The following is a 7,641-nucleotide window of genomic DNA, read 5'->3' as shown; positions in this document are numbered from 1 at the left end:
AAAAATGTTTCACATAGTTAACCAAGTACAAATGAAACAAACACACTGCAAAACAAATATATGTTAATCAATACATTAAATATTATGCCTAGACAGGAAAAAAAAAACATATGACAACATATGGTCCACAAGTTTTAAGGTCATCATAATTTTATAGGTTCTCAAATGATTAAGCCATATATATTGTATTTTATATGTGTGTGTGTCAGAGGGATACTAAAACAAACTAAAATATAAATATAAAAACTTAAAAAAGGAAAGTAAAATACAAATACATATGCTTGGTTGGACTTGGTCTCCCTATAATTTTCACATGGGAGTGATGGGGTGTATATTATAATTTGTTACGAGATTTTTTTTCATATTCAGTTCAAATGAGCATCTTTTAATTAAACCAATTAATTAAGTGTGACAGGACAAATACTTAGAATAAATAAAGAAGGTGAGAATCAAGTTTAATCATTAAAAAATAGGATAAATAAAGAAAGGAAAAAAATTAGAAACATTTTTTAAGTAATTCATGATTATTTATCACATTTTATATATTTTTTCACTATTTTCTAGATAAATTTTTTTTATTAAATATCGTATGTGATATCACAATCAATCTATTATTTTTAACCATTTTTCTCTATTTTTTTTATCCACGTTTTGATTCACATTTGATTAGTTACTTATTACATAAGATTCATTTTGTGAGATCGGTGAAATCCATCATAAACCACTAAGTTAAGATAATCAATGAGATGGTTAATGTTATAACTAATGAGTTGCTAATGCATTTTTTAGGAAAAAAATCAAATTTCAATTATATATATATATATAGAGAGAGAGAGAGAGAGAGAGGGTTCATATGAAAATGATATATATTTAAAAAAATAAGAGAATGGTTAAATTACGTACAAAATCACATATGAGTTTATATTAATAGCCAAAAAAGTGTGAGGATGACCCCATAGCCATGTGGCAAGGTTGCATGACAAGATCATGCGAATCACATGTGATTTTGTGCATGATGTTAGTGTAAAATCACATGTGATTTGGTCATTCTTTTATTATCTTAAATATATATCATTTTCATACGAACTCAACTATATATGTGTGTGTGTATATATATATATATATTTTCCTTTCCTCTCTCCTATAAAATGCACAATTAAATATGTACATAAGATGAACATATTGTGAACACAATAAAAACAATTTTAAGAAATTTTTACTATGTCCACATTGTGTTCACAATTGATAGTTTTTTATTTAGTTTTTTTGCTTTATTAGTGTTCATAATATGTGCACATTTAATTACGTATGTATATATAATTATACATATACACCCAAAATATGATTTATCATAATTAATTAAATTAAAACTTAATGTTATTTTGTTATCAAGRGCTATGTTGACATTTCCTTTATATTTAGACATCAATGAGTGTCATTATCCAGAGAAGTTTCCATGTTATGGAACTTGTGTTAATACGGTGGGGAATTACACATGGAAATGTAAAGAAGGGTATTCTGGTGATGCCAAAATTCGAGATGGTTGTCGACGTAAACCGTTCCACCCTCTTGTGTTGTATATAGGTAATTCTTCTATATTTTCATTAATTAACTGTTGGCCAAGATTTGTACGTACTAAATGTGCACTTCAACGTCAAACTCAATCGTATAACAAAAAACAATCTTTGCATATCTTCGCTACTACCTTTGTTGAAGGTAAAACTTGCCTTTTACATACTATTATTTTAATATTTGTTTTTTGAGATTTGGAGAAACACGGTTTAGGAATTTATCCTCCTATTGACTCGCCCAAAACTACGTATCTCTAAATTTCATATAAATTAGACTCGACATCTAAGTAGATTCAAACCATTAATTTTCAATATACATTATAAAACCTCTATTCTTTCCTCAAAAACTTATGTGGAAAACAATTTGATGGTTTATCATATGGTATCAGATCTAGTCAAGAGTTACCACTCTAGAGATTTAACAATCTTGGACAATATATATTCATCTAGCTCTGTCACCCTACTAGCCCCATCTTGAGACTCTAGGACTCCCTATTAATAACCAAATTCATGAGGCAACAACGACTGGCACTTGAGATACAACTAAATCGTACTAGATTGAATTTTCTCTTGGTTTGTGATCATTTTTTTCCCATTTATTGTTATGTCCAATGTTTTCTAAGGCACACCTTTAAACCAAAGATGTCAACTAATGGAAGTTGATGTGCTCATAATTGCTTTATAGGTGTGGGGTCTGGATTGCTCACAATACTAATTGTATTATCGGTGTCGTACTTCACGGCCAAGAAAAAGAAGCTAGTTAAGCAAAGAGAGATATGTTTCAAGCAAAATGGGGAGGTGCTATTGGAAGAGAAATTGAAAACGATGGGTGGGATCAGTGTCCATGCCATGAAAATTTTCCATGTTGGAGAGCTAGAAGAAGCGACTAATAAGTATGCAGAAGACAAGATTCTTGGTAGAGGAGGCAACGACATCGTGTACAAGGGAAATCTACTAGATAATCGTGTTGTGGCAATCAAGAAGTCCCAAAGATTGGATCAAGGACAAAGGGAGCAATTCATAAATGAAATGGTAATTCTTACACAAATCAATCACCAAAATGTGGTGCAGCTTTTGGGATGTTGTTCGGAAACTGATGTTCCACTGTTAGTTTATGAATTTGTCTCTAATGGCACTCTTTACCATCACATCCATAATAGAAAAAGTGGTGTACCGAGATTGTCTTGGGATAGTCGTCTAAGGATAGCACATGAATCGGCTGGTGCTCTTGCTTATCTTCATAGTGATGCAAGAATGTCAATTATACATAGAGATGTGAAGTCTAGTAATATCTTGTTGGATGATAGTTACACTGCAAAAATTGCAGATTTTGGTGCATCAAGGTTAATACCGTTAGGTGATCATAATCAAGTCACTACAGTTGTTCAAGGGATGTTAGGATACTTGGATCCGGAATATTTGCGTACAGGTCAACTAACAGATAAGAGTGATGTGTATAGATTTGGAGTGGTTCTTGCAGAACTCCTAACAGGAAAAAAAACCCATTGCTAGTGAAAGATGCCTAGTGGAACAATCTCTTGCAACATATTTTGAAAAGGCGATGAAGGAAAACCGATTGCTTGAAATTCTTGAATTTGAAGTGGTAAAGGAGGCAACAAATGAGCAGCTAAAAGCAACATGTGACCTGACATGTAGATGCCTTAACCAATTAGGTGAGAACCGGCCCAGCATGAAAAAAGTGGCAATAGAGCTTGAGACATTGAGGAAGTTTCGCAAGCATCCTCGGGTTAGCCAAGACAACTACAGTGAAATGAGTAGCTTAATGATTGAAAATAAACCAAATGATCTTTACGAAGTTCCTCTTATCACTAATAGTGACACTTTTGGAGAAAGCAGTTCTAACACTGGTAGAATGAGAGGCATGATGAGCGAAGTGCAAAGTCCTCGTTAACAATTTAGTAGTGAATGGATGTTTTATCCACCATCCGCGTCTATTTTTCATGTTTGAAGTATCATACAATTTACTTAAATATTTGAATTTATGTCAGTCCATTTTGTATTATAAAGTGCTTCATGTATAATATTCCTATCTTTGTTATGATTGTACCTTTCATATACTCCATGTACTAATATCTGATTAATTAATATGACACTATTTTGTGTCTGTGTACTGACTGAGGACAACTTTTTAACGTCATCTTATGAAATTCCAGAGTGGGCATCCATGTTCCTTTTGTTACTATAATTCTTTAAAACTACTCTTTCAGCATCATGGTTTCTCGCCTTCATCCATATCTAGCACTACTGCCCCTCCCCAATCTACCTTTTTCCTTGTGCCTTTATTTCCTTCTTATTCTTTGAAATATCGTTCACAACCCACTGTAATTTTTATAATATAATATCTATATACACCAGATAAACTATACACCCTTCTCATATTTTGTGAGGTTTGAACCTCTAACCTTTTGGGCTAACTGTCTAAGTTAATTTATTTATATTTGAAGCTAACTCTTTATTTTATTTTTTGATTAACCTAGATATCCAACCCGCTATGCGAGCCGACTAATCCCGGAGCGACCATCTGCTTTGAAGATGGCCCGGAGTCACCGCATTTGAACCTCCATGGCCACAAGGGGATTTTTATTCCTCCTCGGATTTAAACGTGAGACTTCCTGGTACTTTTGACCTTTGGAACCAAACTCAAACCTATCAGGCACCACCCTTGTGGTTTGAAGCTAACTCTTCAAACCTTAGGGTAATTTGTTTATATTCAAGGTTACTATATATGTTGCATCTTGATCCGATCATGTAAAATCATCAAGTGGAAAACTCGAAATACACCAACACTTGATAAGTTTTAAAGTTTTAAGAGATAATTTTTTGAAAAAAAAAACTAGTGTATCAATTTTTTTAAATAACTTAAGTACTTAATCGACCCACAATAACTAAAAATGAAGTTCGAATTCGTGTAGTTATTTTATAATTAATTTCAATTTTATTATATATTATGATAGTTATTCTATAATATCGTACCAAAAAAATCGTGGATCTGCAAAACTCTCTCTATGTTACCACCATATGACAGGTTTGCTCTCTTCATCTAATCATATACATACAGTTTAACTCTCAATGACGTCTAACTTGGCCGTTTGAGGTTACTCTTGAACAAATGGCATCTGGGTTGTTTTGACAAAAAAATTTATATTTCTTAATTGTAACCTAATTTTTTTCTATTTCTTAATTGGACGTCTAAAATCTCGAAAGTCAATGGCAGATTTTGATAGCATCATATACTGTTTTAATGTTTGTTCCTGTTGAAAACTGAAAAGACACAAATAGTTATTGATTAAATATATCATATCAGCAAAGGCTGTCGCCTGCACAAATTTAGATTGAAAACCCCATAAATGCTCCTCCACATGGAAGCCACAAAACACAGCCATGAAAACCCTTGTTCTAACGTTGACAGTATATCTAATGTTCTCATTTGCAGCATCTGGTAAGTATCCCACCTACGAAACCTATAGGCTCGTTAATGCTACCGACTTAGCAAAGTCGGGTTGTGATGGTCGATGTGAGACTTAATTGTCCCCGACCCTTTTGGTATTGGCACCAACTCAAATTGTTCAATAGAACATGGATTTGACATTCACTACAACACTTCTTCAGACCCTCCAAAGGCCTCTATCAGAGAAATGGATTATAGCTCAATAAAATATATATCTGATTCCACACTCCCCATCTCGAATATCGTGGCTACAAGTTCATTCGGTGTATCTGCGGATTATACAAATTGGTCATACACCTTATCAGAAGTAAATAAGTTCACAATGATTGGTTGTAATGATTTTGCTTGGCTGACCTCACGAACTAAGTCTAGAGATGTGTCTACAGGTTGTAAGGTCTTTTACTTAGAACCTGAAGATGATCTAGCCGGTCTATGCTTAGGGAGTGGTTGTTGTCAGTCATCCATACCCAAAAATATTAAGTACTATCAGACTCAGCTTCGCGCCTTACAGGGTTCATATTATTGCAATGGTTTGAGCCATATTCTTCGGATCGTGGACCTTCATCTTTCTTTTGCATGACACCACTTGATATCAACGACAAGTATAAATATCAATAGCATTGTTAATGAAATAATAATAGTATACCTTATATGTCTATTAATATCTAGTACAAAATTTATTACCTAATATCTTGCTTTGGACACCATTTTATATCAACGACAAGTGCAAATGTCAATAAGATCATTAAATAATTTTATCGACGTGGATATCAGAATGATGGGAGGGCTTAATGACATCGTCCATGACGATGTATGTTAGCCATATAATGTTATTTCATTTCATGTTCAACAAAGTAATATTATAGTTACCTTCTATTAACTTCAGATAAAAATTATGAAGTACGGCAAAAATTAATCTAGTTATTAGTTCCTTAGGGACTACATATTTTAAGTCTTGTTATACCATAAAGCACATAAATGATTTTGTTTATTTTGAATGCAACCAAAACTAAAACACAAGCAAGTACTAAGCAATTGATTATTGTAGTTCTTGTACACTTTTGTTTGGTAGTTATGTCATACACTACTAGAAAACTAGGTATCAGCGACGACCATCAGCAAGGGAAAAAATCCCTCGCAGATCGGCGAGGGATCGGCGAGGGATTGTCCAGAAAATGAATCCCTCGCTGATCCCTCACTGATCCCTCACTGATTCCCTAGCTGATCCTTCACTGATCGATGATGTTCGTCTTGCCACAGGAGAGGTAAACATACTCCATAATGTAAATGAAGATGAAGGTGGCGACGAATCGAACGAAGATAGCGAAGATGAACCAGAATTTGAAGACATAGATGATGATTCAAATGATGAAGATGAACCGATGTTATCTGATCATTCTTCTGATGAGTAGCTTGTCTTCTGTATGCTTATTTCACAGTTGTACATATATAATCGCGATTTGTCATTATCTTGTTTCATGATATAATGTTTGTTCTTTCAGGAGATGTCATGCCGAGAGCGTGGTAGAGGCCGTCATGGGAGTCGCGGCAGCCCCATGTCTGGTAGGGGTAGCAACTCTGCCCGTGCCGATGACATTGTAGAGTTTTTGGACACCGCTTTTCGCGGTTTAGATGAGCAAGAGGTGGCCATGGAGACCCCAGCTTCGACAGGTTCGGGGTCGGGGAGAGGCCCCAACATAGAGATGCCGACACCGAGTCATCCGAGCCACCGAAGATATCTGTCTTTGTTAGGCCATGGGTAAGGAAATGTGGTATAAGACTTTGTATTACATAATAAAATAATATGAATGTCTTTGTGTTGTAATTTTTTTTAATTGTACAGGTTTAAAGATGCCCATGTTGTCCGAGAGATGACGACYATCTTCAGGTCTTCCTTTGCTGGTCCGTGGCATAGATGGAATGAAGTACCTCAGGAAGCACGTGACTTGATGTTCCAGCGTTTTAGGGTTGGTGTACCATTTTAATRTAATTATACATACAAGGTTATTGTTTTTACATTTATACAAACATTGTGTATGTAGGCTAAGTTCTAGTGGGAACCTGAGCTGGATGACACGGTTAATTGATTATGGACCAAAGCCATGCACAACAGGTACTCTGATTGGATGAGCTCTACACGTGATTGAGCCGTGGCACAGGCCTATCCTGGTGATCAACAATGGGATGGTAAGGGCTTCTCACGGATTAGATTACACCATCCCGTATGGATACCAGACAGGTATTGGCTACAGATGATTGACACGATATGCATCTCTATTGTGAGCTTTTCGAACTGCCATGTGTACCGAGTTTCGCCTTATATATGTGCTCTGTTTTTAACAGGTTTAGGATACCGAGGCTTGGAAAAGGAAATCCAGGATCAATCGGGCCAATTGGAACACCCAGTTTGAGAGGGTGTCGTCCAGACACACTGGGGGATCGATTAGTACGGCACAACATCGAGACAGGATGGTGAGTATCTAATCTTTTTTGAAAATGTAATTCGTTCTTTATGTTAGTAACAACTTAACCTAATTGTCTAATGTAGGTACAAGTAATGGGTCGTGAGCCTACTACTACTGAGGTGTTTGAGCGCACTCA

At 35.2% G+C, this 7,641-nt stretch overlaps 1 pseudogene; it reads left to right on the top strand.

The window, feature by feature from the left end:
• The first annotated feature begins 1,397 nt into the window (after window positions 1-1,397).
• Window positions 1,398-7,641, top strand: part of LOC112515150 — a 9,270-nt pseudogene continuing 3,026 nt past the window's right edge.

This window comes from Cynara cardunculus (genome assembly GCF_001531365.2).
Source record: "Cynara cardunculus var. scolymus isolate 2C chromosome LG 7, CcrdV1, whole genome shotgun sequence".
Classification (NCBI taxonomy): domain Eukaryota; kingdom Viridiplantae; phylum Streptophyta; class Magnoliopsida; order Asterales; family Asteraceae; genus Cynara; species Cynara cardunculus.
Note: the sequence above shows the minus strand (reverse complement) of the source record. Positions and strands in the feature narration are given on the sequence as shown.